Source organism: Rhipicephalus sanguineus, unplaced genomic scaffold (genome assembly GCF_013339695.2).
Source record: "Rhipicephalus sanguineus isolate Rsan-2018 unplaced genomic scaffold, BIME_Rsan_1.4 Seq328, whole genome shotgun sequence".
Taxonomy (NCBI): Eukaryota; Metazoa; Arthropoda; class Arachnida; order Ixodida; family Ixodidae; genus Rhipicephalus; species Rhipicephalus sanguineus.
This window is the reverse complement of record NW_023615023.1, coordinates 44,206-62,012: the sequence shown is the minus strand read 5'-3', so window position 1 is coordinate 62,012 and position 17,807 is coordinate 44,206. Positions and strand designations below refer to the sequence as shown.

Sequence of the window (17,807 nt, the reverse complement as noted above, 5' to 3'; positions counted from 1 at the left end):
TGTGAATGTGATTTTTTCCACCAAGAATAAGCTAATGGGATTTGTGCAAGACTTCAGTATTGACAAAAAGAAAAGCAAGAGGGGAATGCACCGTGAAACACGGCCTTTGATTTGTGCGGTGCGTTAAGGGCAGGGGCGTAGCCAGGGGGGGGGGTTGGGGGGTTCAAACCCCCCCCCCCCCCGTAATTTTTCAGTTTTGCTTGCGTATATAGGCACGCACATACAAACGCACGCACGAACATACATAAAGTATGGTTGAACCCCCCCCGAAAAAATTTCTGGCTACGCCCTGGTTAAGGGGTAGTATAACTGATTCTCTTTCATGTGAAAAGTTTACGTATAGGCAAGACTGGCCACTGTATGAAAATTCGTCTGGCAAACACCACGCCTCTTTGAAATGTGCTCCGACATCAAATTTGACCTTACAGTGCAGTCACTGTGGATGCAAGCCGCTGTTTGAACTAGCCTCTGTTTTAATCCGTCGTAGGGTACAAGTAACTCAACAAATAACTGAGGCTTGCATCATCCAAAGGCAAGGCTCCGTGTGTCTGTAGAACTCCTTGATAAATAATTGTCATTCCTTAACATACCTGCCTAATGTTGCACTTTGTAATTGCAATGCGTGCATGGTTTCATTTTGATGGTTTTCTTTATGATAGAGTTATTGTTGTGTATTTTCCGATACTGCATCTTTGGGTGTCATTGCAGGCGACGCATGCGGGATTCCTTGCTTGGTAGGGTCAGTTTTTCCTTGATAGTGCAAAGGGTTTTTTAGAACTGTCATTTGTAAGCGCGATGCGTGAGATCATCGTGATTAGAGTTAGTATATATGCATGTATGTTCCCAAATGAACATGGGTTGAAGTTCAGCGCTTGTTATGTCTACGTCTTCTTTGCTTCCGTTGTTTATGCGCTACTCATTCGAAGTCATGCATCTTTACCAACCTGCCAAACTTGCCGCACTTTCGATCGGATGGAATTTCGTGACCGCAATGGACTCCCTTTCGCATAAGGCAATCGCGGTTAAGGAACTCACGCTCAATCGCAATCGAAATAGCATGGTGTGATGCCTGTATTCCTCAATCGAGACGGAAAAGCAGCTTCGCTGAGCCGACAGAATCGCGCAGTTTGCCGAACGCTTCGTATGGTCATGCAAGTGAAAAACGTACTATCCTTGAAACGCGCACAGTATAACTGGTACAACCAGTACAACGAACGGATGGCCACAATTCAACCACCGCACACGCACCACAAAAATGCACCACACAAAGCCATACCGAGCACAAATTACGTAAGTGTGCAGCGGATAACACACGCATTCAAAGACCAACGATCCCATTATTCATCCTCAACAAGCACACGGGCAACGATAAATAGCCGCACACGAACATCGAGCACAAATTACGTAAGTGTGCAGTCGATAACACACACGCAAAAAATAAAAAATGCCTACTAGCAAAAAGCGTATTGTAGGTTGCCTGAATCGTCGTCGTAAAGTTTAGGCAAATAGCCACAGTCTTTCACAGATCCAAGCCAAGTGGGGTGAAAATAGCGTTTCCTAATTTTGACCCGGGTCAGAATAACGAAGCGCTATTTTCGCGAAGGTCTGAATAGTCAGCCTTTATGCCGTCCGTCCATTGGCGGATTCAGAGGGGCGCCGGTAGGGGCGATCGCCCCCCCCCCCCAAAGACTGTGTGACACGCCCCCCCCCCCTTTCCCTCTAGTGCCTGCGTCCACCTCCTTTTCAGGTTGCCCCGGCTACCACTGCCCAAACCGCAGAGGAAGCCGAATGGCTAGAGCGTCCGTTTCCAATGCGGAAGCTACCGGGGTTCGATTCCCAGTGCCGCCGGACACCCGCCGGTTTTTCTAACGAGTTGCCCCAGCCTGGCAGTTGTGTTCTAGGCACTCGAGATGGTACCCTCGTCTATCTTCCAACTTCTTTCACCCCCTTTTCATCTTTTCCAACGACGATGAGCCTTTGTTCTTATTTTAATACCTTTCCCCTGGACAGGAGGGTTGAGATGTTCTTCTCGACGAGAGACGGTTACTAACCTGTGTTTCTCTTCTTCTTTATCCAAAAATTTCATCTCCTCAACTCCCTTGCTTCCTCAGCAAAAGGGGGTGGCAGCTTAAAGAAGCACTGACATCAAATTTACGCATGTCAAGATATTTGCATCCACGAGTAGTTATCTACCCCTAGTGGCGATTCGCGACCGAAAATGACTCTGAGGGACGAATAGCTATCTGTTTTATTGATTTATATCACCGGTATCTAGCACGATTCAAAACGGCCTGCAAGCCCGCCATTTTTTAGCGCTGGCAGCGCTCCCTCGCGGTCAACTCCAGACCGCGCCCCAGTTTACCACTTGTCCACAGAAAGGAGTGACGTGAGGATCAGCTGCTCAGCTAAAATTTCGTCTGCTAGGCGCGCACGTTCAGTCATGCCTTGTCACCAGCGTCGCCGTCAAAAGTATCGACTTGTGTTGAAGACGACATTCTGGAACTTAGAATCACCGCGATACGCGACGTCGCGAATCATTTTCGCTTCAACCCTTTGCAAACAGCGATTCAGAAATGGACGCCGTTCCAAGCAGCAACGAGGAGGTGCCTGGGGACGCACGCTTGGGCCATACTCGCTGGTGTGTCTTAATTAGCTATATCAGAGAATTTTAGCGTGCACGGCATTCCGGTATACGCAAAGGGGTCCATGGAATATCGGCATAGCGAATGCACACCAGCGGAGAAATAGAATGCGATAGGTTTCTAACATTTCTGTGCTTGCCAGGTTCTTCTTTGCGCCGCCACATGGCCCCACCTCTGCAGTAACCCGGTATTACGCTAGCGCAAGGAAGTCCACGGACGAACTAACATTCACTATTAACGCTACATGCGTGTTACTTGTTAGCGATGTTATTTATCTATAGGCTACTCCACTTCGATAGCTTGTGGTCGTGTTGGCGTGTACCGTACATTTATAAATAAAGTTCATTGACTGACGTACTGACCGTACGTGTAATGAAAACGCCAAGCACTTTCCGCTTTTTCCGCGCCTCGACGAGCAGCTGCGCACTACGCAGCGGTTCCCCGACATGCTGGCACGTAGTCGCTCCGATTGATCGCACTCGAGCACACGACAAATTAGTCGATGCGACACGATGAATCGCAAGCACAGATCGGGACAGCAAGGAGAGCCACTGGCTGGGAGTGAGAGCGTCGCCTCGTCGCCTGGCGTCGGCGCCACAATAAATACACTCAGATCGGCGACGTCACTGTTACTAGCGTATCGTCACTCGGGATGGTATTTGCGGAATGTATCACACGTTACACGTAGCAGGCGAAGCTCCGGAGGTAATCTGGTAAACCGTCAATCCTCGTAAATTTTGCCCACTCGATCATCATACAAAGACCTGACACACATGGAGGAAGGAAAACTCAGGAGAGGCCCTATCGTATCCCAATGCATTGCGAAAAGTGTGGCGGAAGTGACGTCAGATTTATGGGGCAAACAAACCGGTATGGGGCAAACAAACAGGAGACGCCCCGCGGCGTGCTTTCCGCGGTGGTTCGCTTCTGCTCGGATTTGAAGTCCCGGCGTAAACTTAGCGCGTATTGTGCGGTTTGCACGTAGTAAAACGTTGCAAGCAGACGTTTACCAGACTGTTCGTGCGTGGCAGGCCCGAGCACTGCGTGCTGAGATTCTTCGTGGAGCGTTTTTGTGCAACAGTACAGAAAGTACCGGCACGGTGGTGGTGAAAACATTTATTGACAGAATTTCTGCGGAGAAGCTCCGGATATGCGGAGGTTCTTGACTTGCGGTGGGGGGGCCTTCAGTCGTCGTTGCTGGCCAACAAGTCCCAGAGAAAACCATCATTCGTATATTGGGTATGTGGATACAGTCAAACCGCCATGTCAATCACACACTTGGCCTCCTTCGTACCACCACGCTACAGGTGGCCAGAATGATATCGCGGGTCGCCACTCGTCGCCATGGCATGCGTGAGGAGGACACTCTAAAACTCGTACGTAGCCTCGTTGTAAGTAGGGTGATACAGTTTGCCTTACCAACGGCTAACCAAAAGCGAACAGGACCAAGTAGACGCAATGCTCCGCAAGGCCTACAAGGCGGCACTGAAGCTACCACCGAGCACTCCCACAAGCAAGCTCCTCGCATTGGGTCTCCACAACACCTATTCAGAACTTTGCGAAGCTCAACTAACCACGCAGCTGCAGCGGCTTACGCTAACACCAACAGGCCGCGACCTGCTCCTACGCCTCGGCTATATCAGCCAGCTTCAGGACGTTGCTCGCCGCAAGTCCATTCCCGACCACCTTCGTACCACATATAAAGTCGCCCCCATCCCCCGTAACATGGATCCACGATTGCATCAAGGCCGCCGGGAAGCCAGAGTGGAAGCCCTCGAACGAGAGCATGGGCACAAGAACACCACGTACTATGTTGACGCCGCCAACTACGATCTCGCGAACACCAAGGCAGTAGCCACAGTCGTGGACCACACATTCAAAGAACGTACCGGCACGTGCCGTAATCAAAAACATTCAGCCCCTGCATCATCGTATTCGAACTTACCTAGCAGTGACTTACGCGTTCTACAGGGCGTTAGATCTCTCTTTTCCTTTCTCGTAGCCCGATTTCCCGATCTATTGCCCGATTAGCGGTTGCGGCGCAACTCCAACCTATAGTTGACGTAACTTCACGTCGAAAAGAGGACACCGCTGTATTGTATAGGCGATCGTGCACGTAAAGTTTGTAATTCCAGTGCGCACACAACACAAGCACGCAGCGAGCGCACACCGAACAATACATACATCACGTAGTCCGATATAACAACAAAAGTTTATTGCCCTTTCGTTGAATGACACAGCCTCTAAAACGTACGATGCCTTCAGCGCATGTTATGTACGGCGCGTCAGACGCCAAATACAAAAGTTCACATGAGTTCTGAGTTGACAGAATGAGTAACAAGCAACAGAGCGCACATCCGAGAGCTTCGCACGCAAATACCATGCCTTAGTGATCAGCAATGAAGCGAACGTATACGTACACATGAAAAGTGACACCCCGTACTGTCCGCAGTGCACGCAATTTGCACCGGGTATACGCAACAGCTGGGCATTGCGTAGCTTTCCTAAAGAACACACACCAAGTGCAGCATGCGTGAATCGACTACACCGCTTGCACGGCGTAAAACAAACAAACAAACAAACAAACAAAAAGGCTGCAAAGTTTCGCGATGCGCGCATGCGCTTGTAAACGTCGCGACGGAAGTCGCGAAATGTTTCGCTGCGCCTTCGCTAGGAGGCGATGGGTGTTTGCGATGTGGAGGCTTCATGAATGTGACGTCAGGGCCTCTCCTTAGTATTCCTTCCTCCATGCTGACACACAAACGCAGGGGTCCTCATATGACGTTAAGCTCAGTAAAACGTTTGTTGTCGGCGTTGCCGTTTTGCCTTTCGAGGCGAGAGCGCGTTCACGATCGTTTTCATCCATGGCAGAAAGAGGAGTGTTGTCTGGAACGCGCTTATACTTCATGGTCATCAACGTCATCGTTATCACGTGTAGTGGGTACATTCCACTATACTGGAACGCGCTTATTGTTCATGGTCATCAGTCGTCATCGCCATGGAACGCGCTTATGCTTCATGGTCATCAGCGTCATCGTTATCACGTGTAGTGGGTACATTCCACTATAATGGAACGCGCTTATTCTTCATGGTCATCAGTCGTCATCGTCTTCTTTATCACATGGAGTGGATACATCCCACTATGCGTGGCTACCTACCAGTACATACTACAAAGGAGGGACAGGCCCACACCCTGAGGAGCTTCGCCCCTAAAAAATCTTGGCTACGTACGTGCACTGAATGTAGTGTTTTTTTCATCAGTTCAGTGCCAGTGTGCAATATATTGCACATGCTTTTGTGAGCGTACCCAGCGCCGTACATCAATAAAACTTTTTCACCATGATGAGGTGGGCTCATTTGCCCAAAATAATGTGTTTTCTTGATAAATATGAAAAAATTCGTAACTCGGGTCCCACGAGGATATATATATATATATATATATATATATATATATTAATATATATAATATATATGTATACATACATGTACGTGCGTATGTGTACGTATGTGTGCATGTTATATATAATCGCTGATTTGTTGAAGGAAATGTCTGATGTGCTCCCTCATTCCGCCTATCCTGCAGCCTGGCAAAAAGAATTGCTTGGCTCAATACAACACGGCACACAAGGAAGGTACACAAGGAACAAACACTAGGTAATTTTTGTCAGTATGCACCAACTAGGCCCCCAAAAAGGCCTATTATATACTGCATCTGTTCTCAATATTCGGCACCGGCGAGTCGCATCTGTGACTTTGCGGGCGGTCCTTGATGATTGCCGCCAGCGCCTGCAAGGCCTCCGAGGTAAGCGGTCGACTTCAATAGCCACACCGAACCCCATCCCTCAGGTGCACGGGTGGGCATGCACTTAGCGACTTTCGGCGCGCTTCTACAAGATAACACGCTGAACAAAGACACACGCGATGTGCGTTGACATCCGGCGTCCGTGACCATATTTCCCTTTCATGCCGAAGTGTATGGATATCACCTTTTAGCGCGGCAATCGCGTTCTTGCCTTTGTCACTCGTTAACCTTTTTTCCCGGAACCACACACGTAGCCCTGTTGCTTTCGCCCTGTCTATTGCTATTTATTTCTTGTTTGTTTGTGTGTTCTGATCTCGCCTCTTGTCAAGTTCTAACAAATTGCGACACTGTGTATGTCAGTATGTATGTCTCTCCCCCTCTCACTTTCTTTTCTTGTTTTGCTGTTGTTATGTTCTGGCCCCGCTCCTTCCCGTTCCAACGAATCGTGACGGTGTGCATCTGCGTCTGTATTGCAAGAATCTGTACTTAAAGGGGTACTGACACAAAAATTTTGGCCTCGCGTTTTTTTTGCTGCAATGTGTTGCTGGGGTGCTGTAGTCATACACGGCACATCGTTTGCTGCAGCGCGACACAGATAATTAATCACGCTCCTCATTACCGACCATGTCAGTTTCGGTTTCAAAAACGACAAGCCTCCGGGTGCAACTATCACCACCCAGCGGCTGCAGCGCTCGATCACTTCAGCACACAGAAGTGTGACGCACTTCCGCGCTGTTCGCGTCGTCTCCTCGCATTCGCACGCTTGCCGCACGTGCTGCGCTATGTCGTCGCCATCATCGTCCTCGTTGTCGTAGTCCTCCTCATCGTCGTCTCTTGGCGACAATTTTCTTGAGACACCAACAGCGCGGCGGCGAGCGCGTCAAAACAGAAATGGCGGCTACGACGTCATCATAACTTGTTGTACCGGCTACAACGGTTACGTAGGGGAAGTAGGGGGGTCACCTCGGGTCACCTCCGAGGGTGTCAATGCAACAGGTGCGGCCTAAAATGCTGGATCGCGCACGCGAACTTCAAAATTCATAAAATACCTTCCAAGCTTTATTCGCTGTCGATATTTTGCAGATGGTACACGCACGTACACGGAAATCGATCCAGCAGGCTATCTCGGCCTCGAAATTTTGTGTCAGTACCCCTTTAATTAAAAGCTATGTACGAACCAGGCCCAACAGAAGTTTTATTGAACTTTATGAATAAATACAATTATACGTAACAAGACTGTTTGTTGGCTTAATTAGCATTTACTTAAGGACACAATTAGGCCCTGAATTAGAGGACAAGCACAAAGGGAAGAACACGATGACAGGACCGCTCGTCTTGTCATCGTGTTCCTCCCTTAGCGTGTGTCTTCTAATTCGCGGCCTAATTATGTCCATAAGTACGCATTTATGCCGATGGCGGCCTGCCCGGTATATAGTAGAGATTTGTATCATTCAATGAAATTTCGTTAACATCTAGAAGCTGCTTACTAACAATTGCGTTTTTTATTGTAGGCAACAGTGAGTGTACATCTCGTTTTCCGTAATTCGTACTACACTTCCTTGCAGATATTTAGGCTTGCGTATCTCATATATTGCCTTGTTTGCTCCTAGTCGAAATAGTGTTTTTGGCGCATTGTCATTAATATTACTATTGTTATATTACTATTTTTATTAGCACGTCAACCACAAGTTCTTTTTAAGTAAGCATTTGTAGAAACAGGGGCGTAGTACATTCTTTATATTCATCGTATTTGTATTAGCAACATTGCTTGAAGCGTGCGAACTTCATAGTAGAAAACAGCGCAGTAATAGAAGACAAGAAAGACCAAACAGGACTAGCGCTGAACAGCGCTGGTCCTGTTTGGTCTTTGTCTTCGTTGTATTGCGCTGTTTTCTACTATGCTTGGAAGGCCCTCCGGCCACTCCAAGTAAGTACGCCTATGCAAACGGTGTAAGCACAAATTTTCTCTGAAAAAAATATGGGTGATTATAACGTAAAAATACCCCGTATTTTTTTTTCCTTCCGCATTAAGGCCCGAACACACGTACGCGTTGCAGCGCGTCAACGCGTGACGTTTTGACGCGGCGTCGCGCCCTCTCCCTATGGGGAGAGAGGGCGCGCGGCTACGCGAAGCTGCGCGCCCTTTCTCTCCACAGGGAGAGGGCGCGACGCCGCGTCAAAAAGTCACGCGTTGACGCGCTGCAACGCGTACGTGTGTTCGGGCCTTTAGGCGTTAGCTGTTTATGATTGGCCGAAATTTTCTGGGTCATACACACGGCACCGGCTCGTAACGCGATGCAACAAATGACCCCAAAATTGCCCGTTGCGTAATGACCACAAAGCACGACTACATAAAAATAAGAAAGTACGCTATTTACAATACGGCATTTTTGGTCACTGGTTCTTCGTCATTCGTCAGAAATTTTCGGTGTACCTTAAAATCGCGTGCTTGTTACGCGACGTCACAAATCTGTGAAATCTCGTGGTGTTCAAATGAGGTGCGCACACCAAACAGCGCATTACTGTGTTGAACAATACCTAAATATTTTTTGTAATAGCCGGACAGTGTCTCATTCCGAAGGTAGTTCAAGAAGGCTGCCCGCCGATCACATTGGCAACAGCTACTTATAGCGGCTGGCGACATAGATTCATATGAGTATAATAAATATTTTCAGTTGTATAGTATAACGATGTTGAGCTGTTTGTGCGCGTGTACAACTCTGCGAACTCATCCTTGCTGAGAGAGAGGAAAAGAGGGAGAAAAACTCGAGTAAATGCGTCGCAGAGTGGAGGGGCATCGCGTGAATGTTGCGTAATTGGGTTTCGCAGAAGCGTCGCGCTGCCCGAGTGATGGATCCGCTGCTCGACGTTCACGAACGGTTGCTGCTTCTCGAGCACGACGTTCAGGATCCACAGCCCGTCGTTGCCGTTTCGCAGATGCCTCTCGTTCCCCGAGTGAAGGATCCGCAGCCCGTCGTTGCCGTCTCGCAGCAGCTTCTCGTGCACGAAGTTCCGGGTCCGCAGCTCGCTTCAAACGCTTGCGTTCAGCGTCGTTATGCTTCGTCTCTTCGCAGCCTTGTCTTCTGCGTTGCTTGCGGTTGTTGACGCCCGACGACGGTGAGGGTGGAGTAACGTTGCCCTCAACGAGTGGTGGGACGCTGTTTGAAGGTACTGTTGCTTCCATCGCATCTACTCGAATCAAGCAAAGCGTCAAGTCAAGCGAAAGCCAAGTAAAGAAGCCCTTGACTGAATTTCGAACGCGCGCTCCGCCGCTTATATACACACCCCCGCGTTCGATCGAGAGGACGGAGGGACGGAGACGAGGGAGGGAGGGAGGGAGAGGAGAGGCTTGCTGCCGGCACGAGACGAGCCGAGCATGCGCAGTGGGGGTGTGGACGGCGGCCGCCGCCGCATGTGCGACTAAGAAATGTTCCGCATTTAAAATGAACAGCGCTGCGCGTGGGCTTCCTTGCTGTCCGAGTTGTATTTGGCCTTGCACAAATCAATTCGAGATGACTCAAGACCAACTGGCCCGGCTGTCACTTCAGTCTCTTTAGTCCAGAAAACCCAGATAGCCGGATCGAATCTCGGCTGCGGCGGCCGCACTTTCGATAGAGGCGAAAATGCTTGAGGCGCGCGTGCTTAAAGGGACACTAAATGCAAATAACAATTTATGTCAGAGTGAAAGCTCAATGTATGACAGCGCCTAAAACGGCAGTGTTATCAACAGCAATGCCCTACTTACCGAGAAATTAGCTAAATGTATCACACGATGAGCGCCATGAGTGGCACATTTTGGAAGTGATCCCGGTGACGTGGGAGAGTCTGAGTACAATTAATCACTAGTAATCAAAGCAGCTGCAATAAAAAAAAGAACCTTCCGTGCATCAAGACACGTAATGAAATGTTGCTTGTTCGTTTCTGTTTGATACATGGAAAAAAGAACCTCTCTGGCGTTGCCATGGGGAACGGCGCGCGTGGTTCAAAAGTAGCGTTTTCGCCGAACTGCGCTTCGCCCGGCGCCCTGCTTCGCTCACGCGGTCGCGTCTCAGTGGTAGTTTCGGTATCGCGTACTGCCGCGTGTGTTTTGCACGCTCGTGAAAGTCGGTCTGACAGAAAGTTCGACAAAATACCGCATGCATGTGATGTTGCCGGATGCCCGAATGGTGCACGCATAGAGTTAATATACTGACTCTAGAGGAAAAGCTCCCCATAGGGCCTATGCATTGAAACCCATAACCGCATGGGTTCCGCCATGATGGAACAAAACGAACGTTGCCAGACCCTGAGACGCTCGCTATATTTGACGGTAGTAATCAGTCTTAATGTACCAACGAAGTCAGCTATGCGCTGTTCAGGGAACGTCAGCTGTGTTTTGATGCGTCAAGCCATTTGTTATGTAGCGTTGTCTGTGCAGCTGGCCCGAATGACAACAGTTAACATTTCCACCTGTTATGATGTTTTTTACTAGGCACGCCCTACAAATAATGCATAACGAATAAAGTTTCTCCGTTCGCTGGCACAAGGGTCACTCGACAGATTCGCAGCTCGAAGCAAAGTGCGTAGGCCGTGGTAGCGCGGTGCTTCGACTTGCAATGACGAGACACCTGTATCCACGTTCTTTTTCAGCTCATTGCTGCCGTACTTCAGCGCAGAGTGCCATAAAGCCGAAAAATGTCGATTGCAGCATGCAGCGACGAATGTGAGTGAGACGTCACCCGAAAGCTTCAATCAAAACTAAAGATACAGGGCACACAAAACTTTGTCCCTGTTAAAAAGTCTAAAAAAAACTTCGGTTGCGCCTAGTTGGTACATAACTTTCAGTGTGTTACGAAAGCTTCGATTACAATTAGAACAAGAAGTTTATTTACAGAATTTACAACTGTCTTGAGACGTGATTCTTGGTTCGTCGCTCGAAAGTCTCTGCCTCGTCTTCGAAGTTCCCCCGCACCGGCCACTCTCTCACCCTCGTGGTAATTCTTCTGTTTTGCTTCCATTTCCACTTGTTGAACGCCACGTGCGCAGTCCAGATGCCTTTCCAGGAAAGCCCCACAACCCCGTCGCGCCGTTTCTGCCGTGCCTGAGAGGGCGGTGTGGTGTACCGTTACGTTGACAGGAGGGGAGGACTGCATGCCTACGGTGGGGGGCTGTGAGAGACGCTTTACGACCCTGTAGAAAACGGACTTGTGTCCCAACGCTGACATGTTTCGTCTTTGGGGACCCCGCGGGAGGCTACTGTTGGTTGGGGGCCCCGCGTGAGGCTACGGGAAATCCTTAACACAGTGCTTGTCTCACCTCTTCTTTGCCGTACGTCCTGGTTTGCACTGAAGTTTTCAGCTTGAAAGAAAAAGAGCTGTCACATGAAGTCGAGTGGCACGTGGCAACAGAAAACGCACACAACGGGACACTATGACAACTACGAGATACACGACGTAAATGAAGTTTCAGAGGCTTTAACAGGACGCGAAAACCGGCGCAATCGGCCGCGAGCGCGCTCTCCAGTGTTGGTCTGGTGTTGATATGGTGGCGCCATTTAATAAACCAACCTGCAGACGCTCCTTTCCGCGCACAGTAATTTGAATAAATAGCCGTCGTATTCTTTCGTAAAAGTATTCAAAATAAACAGAAAACAATATCCGCGTGTTTTTAATTGCGAAAATGCTTCTTTAGGATTGATATGTGATGGCAAGAACGGCAACGTTCCAAAATGTCAGCGTTCTTGTGGTTAGCGGTCTCGCGGCCCAGCTTTTCCTCTAGAGTAAGTATTCGCGATGTCCGTAGACTATCGCGCCGCACAGTGGCGCCTGACGGCGACGACTCTTGGAGGATAGGCAGACGAAGACACGTGTTTTGGCTTGCGCCGTTGTGCTCTTCTTATGCGCGTCATGGCCAAGAAGCACAACAGCAATCGGATGGGCTGCGTGCCCCAGTGCACAAATCGAGCTGTCCCTAAGAAGACAAGCCTCCATTCATTCCCGCAAGATCCGCGGCGAAGAAAGGAATGGGTGGTGAGGCTTCGTATCGGTAAGCCTGTGACGCCGCCGATGCGGGTCTGCAGTGCACATTTCATCCCCAGCGATTTCTTCTGGAGCAACACAGGTAAGTGGAAATCACTTTCACTTTTCGCTTTAATTGACGTAGAGGCCCATACGTGCTAGCGTGACGCGACGCGATGGACAGTAAAAAAAAAAAGAAATGCTGCAAACTGCGGGAAGTTTAAGGAACAAGCAAGCGAGCAAACGTAGTGGACGCGAAGTTGCCTGTTTTCGTGTGATATTCGCAGTTGTTTTTACAGAGATTCAATACCGACTTCGATACACAAGCGAATTCCGTGAAATATTTCAATGAGCTCCGACATTGTACGGGCACTTTTGATCGCGGCCAGGGCCATCGGGATTACGCTCGGTCGTAATCATGATGAAGCTGTTTCGATGCGATCGAATATTAATCATAGCGGTTTATAATAACAGTATTGCACGGACATTTGATCGCGATCAAAGCCGATCCGAATCGCATATTCTAATCGTGATTGGTCCAAACTGATCCACGTCGAGTCTGACTGCGATCAAGAGATTGTGTAGCAGCACCTGATTCGGACCGAGCCTAATCAAGATCGGTCCTGACCGTTATCAAAAGTGCCCGTGTGACAACGGTTTTGCGCGCGTCGGAGGCCTGTACAATGCAGACAATCAATCTATGCAGGCTTCGATCTAAGGTGACATGATGCGCCCGTTTAGCACCAAGCAGTTTTATGAACTTAAAACGGATCGAGAGAGTGTCTTAGACGAAAAGTGGGGCCCTCTGTATCTGCCAATAACTTTTACTGTTCATTGAAACACATATTTTTCTATTTAACGGAGTCGTACTCTGCAGACTCTGAGCTGCTGTGGACACCTGAGAGGAAAAGGCTCCTGTCTACAGCTGTGCCTTCACAACAGCTTCCCAAAAGACGGCATGACCAGGCAGATCCATGTAGGCACCAAGCAGCAGCAGATCGTGCTGCAAGGGCTTCTGCTAGGAGTGATGAAGGTATGTCATTAGCTAATATGTAAAAAACCTTTTCACTCTCTATTTATGTGTGATTATGTGCTGCGGAAAACATAAGAGCGCGAACTTTGCACAACCACAGTAAAAACACAATGCAGTCGCTTAATAATGATGAGCCGTCTATACTCGACTAGTGTGGGGTTTCTCTTGGAACGACATTCATTGGGTGGGCGAAATTGTCTTCGTTCAAATATTGTGGTTCAAGAGTAGCTCCAGTTTATGTAACGTTTTCACGGTAAGAGTTGATGGACGTACCTAATGAAATCTGTATAGTCCAGTAAAAATCCAATTTAGGTTCATGCTATGTTGTTTTTATCAACCACAGCATCCAAAAACATGATAGATATGTGTTGAAGCTAATTGAAATAGCAAGGTTTCTTATGAGAGGAGTTCTTATGACCTGTTTCTTATGACAGGAGTTCCTACGAGGGGTTTGCCTTAGTTCCTTGAAGTTGAGCTGACATTTGGTTCAGCTCATGTGGGCTGGAATATATCACTACAAGCGCAAAGTCTATGTTGAACTACCAATCTACCGTAAAAAATTCAACCTTTTTTTCTTAGCATTCTAAAGAAGCAAGGTTTATTTAATTTTGATAACTTCTGCTCTGATGTACAATTTCATAAAACTTACAGAAGTGGCGAGCAGCCACTGAAGTTGGAAGAGATACAAGACCAGCGTTTGCTCTGCTACTGTTTCTTTCTTAATTTTGCTGCTCAATTATGCTATGTATATGAGTAAACTTTTCATTTGAAATGTAATACGGGTGAAAAAGATCTGTTTATGAAGCTCTTGCTTTAGCAAAGCTTTATTTGTGCAGCCGTATCCACCGTTTTAGGCCAGGGCTTGCTCAACACGAGTCAACAGAAGCCTCATAGACACATGCAGTCATTCCCACGATGGCACAACGCCCCTTCTAAAACATGCGTAGACGGTGGCGCAAGATTTCCCTCTAGGCATTATTTGGAGAAACTCTGTCTGTAGGTGGTAGCATTTAACACGTCTCACCTGCCTTACTGAATTAGTGTACATGTGCATATTTAACACTGTTTAAGCATGAAATTTTCTGCTTATTAAAATGCTGTTGGAACAGCTCACACAAATGCTTGTTATTTCACAAAACAGGTATCGAAAGGTAGCCTCCTGCTTTCGAGCTGATTGTGATGAGACCTGAAACACTCCTCTCTGAATGTTTTTATCACTTTTTTTTCACTTCCGATTGGCCTGTTCCAAGCAGCTGTCACCAACCTTTAAGGGGAATGCTGCAAAAACATATTAATTACAGTGACGGGAAACATTACTGTTTATACAATTCATGCTACATGCAATGATAGCTGTTGGAATACTTTGAGGCCATGATTTTGTAGATAAATACTTCATCTTCCTAAATTAATTACACAGCCTGAATCGAATTATACATAATGCTGCTAGTCACCTTAATTATTTACCAGTCATGTTAGAAAATACATACTTGTTACTGTGGTGTTAGACGTTCTTAACTGTGCGAAATGGCTGGGACACGAGTAAGAAAACACACCGAACAGCATGAGCACAGACTGCCAAATGTTTATTTTCTGCTAAGCAAGGAACGGATATTTCAACCAGGAACCTGGACGTGATCAAGTGGGTTACGTCGTCATCTTTTATCTTTGTTCAGTTATTTGTTATGTGACAACTGGTTTTTTGTTTCTTTCTTCACATGCGAGCGAGATTGGTCCCAAGTTTAGCGGTGTTTGTTTGGCCACTATCTGGGACTGAATTCTTATTCAGCAATGTTCGTATTTTTGTCGGCACCGGTAAGATTCACATATTGGTCACATGTCTGGGTTTCTGGTTGAAATATCTGTTCCTTGCTTACCAGAAATACGCAGTTGGCAGTCTGTGCTCATGTTGTTCTGTGTGTTTTCTTACTCGTGTCCTGGTAATTTTGCACAGTTTAAGAATGTTTAACAGCAATGAACCAACTAGCCCACCAGAACGTTTTATTGTTACTGTGGCAACTGTCATGCAGCTTTTTTAAACATTTTTCAGCTGCGAGTTTCTGTTGCATAGAAGTTCAACTGATTTCGTGATATCTTTCTACTTTGTTATTGTACAAGTGCGTCCTGGAAGGCTGTCCACATCTTCGGTATCAGCTATACCATCCAGTGCTGTGAGAGTGGCAGCTAATGAGTTGCATAATCCTCCTAGGAGCCAAGAGAATGGTAAGTCACCTCCTTATTTGCATGAAAGATGTTAGATATATGATAGAATAAATATAAATTTGGGCTCCTTAAATGCAAAAGTACAATGCGAGACTTGTGTGAAAATGAGCATTATTGAATTCTTTATTGTTATTATCAAAGAAAAGGTTGGTGTTGTACATAGCAAAGGGTGTACTAAGTTATTTGCACTTGCAACCATTCTAGGAGTTCCTGCTGACAATCTGGGGCAGAGTTCACTTCGCACAGCACCTTGTGAAGTGGAAAGCACAGCTGACACGCCAACAGCAGTAAGTTATCATTTATGTTACATCCATTATGCTTGAATACAAACAATGTGACTAAAGGGCAATGCTGCCGTTAAAGAAATTAACTTGGACCTTCTGCATGGACCATGCACACAATATTTCGAGGCATTAAGGCAAATTACCCACGAGGAAGTGCTTGTTGGTCATTTCAACATTTTGCACTCTGACAGCACCAATAAAGGAAGATATAAGAAACATACAAAGCAAGGACAAGTACAGGCGTCGAGTAAATTTTGTTGAAATGCTGCATATTAATGCAAAAGATTGGAGACTGGGCAGTAAGGGGGGAGAGAGGGAGCAATTATAGAAAGGAAAAGTTTCCTGATTTTAGGTACACATGGCAAGCACTCTGAGGTGATTTCATTCTTTCTTTATAAGTGCTATTGATGGAGTGCTCATGCATTCCTGCCACATTTGCAATGGTCTCAAAGATTTCAGTTTCTGTTTGGTTAATATTATAGAAGGTAATGAAACACTAGCCTCGCTGTATGTTAAGAGAGCACAGGTAACAATATTTGGCCAAATGGCCTCCTGCGGTGTACGCATCAGTTTTAATGTGGTGCTAACATTATCATTGTTCCCTATGTCTGCATAAGGTGTAATCTTTCACAGAACAGCAGAACCCTGTACATGATGCTCAACCTAAGCATTTGAAAGTGAGTTTTGTGCACTTTATTGCAGGCCAGACTATTATTGCTCTCATTTGCTATTTGGCAGGGTTGTGACAAAGATTACTGAAGATGCTCCACATTTTGCTGCTAATGTATGAATTGGAGCAGCACAGGTGTTGTACTGGTGTTACTGAGGCCACATTTTTGTGCACAAATAGCAGACCAAGTCTGGTATTCGTTAAACAGCAGCAGGCATAAACAGTCTTTACAATGAAAGGATAAGTGGAAAAAAGTACATTCTTGTGCTTCTTCTCTCAGTGCTCAAGCGACACTTTTCTCTCAATGAATGTTGCTCAACTTGCCCAAATTTCAGCAGTGTTTACATTGTCTGCAGGCAACATCGCCACACGCCTTTGCTGAGACTACTAGCTGTAGCCCCAACAATGAGGAGTGTGAAGTGGCCACCGCGCTTCTGCAGCTAGCCGCCTGCAGCCAAGATGTGGAGGAGATCATGAAGAGTACATCTACCATAAACAAAAGTGTTCAAGTGAACACTGAAGTGTCCAATCGAAAAACTTTAGGCTTCTCAGTGTACTTACTACTGACAAGGCTGTACTCGCATTTACTGGCGTAAAATCTAGGACTGCATTGACAATGATAGCCATCGATAAAGCCCCTCCATGCGTTTTCCGCCGGCTAGGTTCAGTAGCGCCAACTCGTCCGCCCCCTCTCCCTTTACACCGGTTCCCCGCATAGCGGAAGCCGAAGTGCCACCATGATGTTTCTGCTGCTTTTCCGGTTGTGCACCTGCCCCATGCCCGCCTGATGCCCGCCCATGCCCTCGCGACGCAGAAACACCGAGCGAAAACTCGCTCGGCGGCAGGCAGTTTACGACGAACCTCAAAACAACAACACTTGCGAAACGGAGAAGCAAATATGAGCTTTTTCGCGTGTGCACATGCGTGCGCAGAAACAAGATGGAAGGAAAAAGTGGAAGGAAGTGGCTCAAGAACTTCCTTCCGGAAGCTCCGGAACCGGAAGTGGGCGTCGTCGTCAAACAATAGATGGCGGTACTTAAAAAAGCGGCAGTAGACGCGATGGAGGGGCTTTAGCCATCGAAGTAGAGGCTATTGACCAAATGGTCACAAATACACCCGTGCTTGACCGTGTCGTGCTTGTACTGGTGAAGCTGAAGTTA

At 47.3% G+C, this 17,807-nt stretch overlaps 1 long non-coding RNA gene across 1 annotated transcript; it reads left to right on the top strand.

Annotated features, from left to right (window-relative positions):
• The first annotated feature begins 15,590 nt into the window (after positions 1–15,590).
• On the top strand, positions 15,591–17,132 carry LOC119377035 (uncharacterized). Its single transcript, XR_007414645.1, has 3 exons — positions 15,591–15,693; positions 15,898–15,980; positions 17,004–17,132. It is a non-coding gene; the product is annotated as an uncharacterized LOC119377035 (long non-coding RNA).
• Positions 17,133–17,807: the final 675 nt, after the last annotated feature.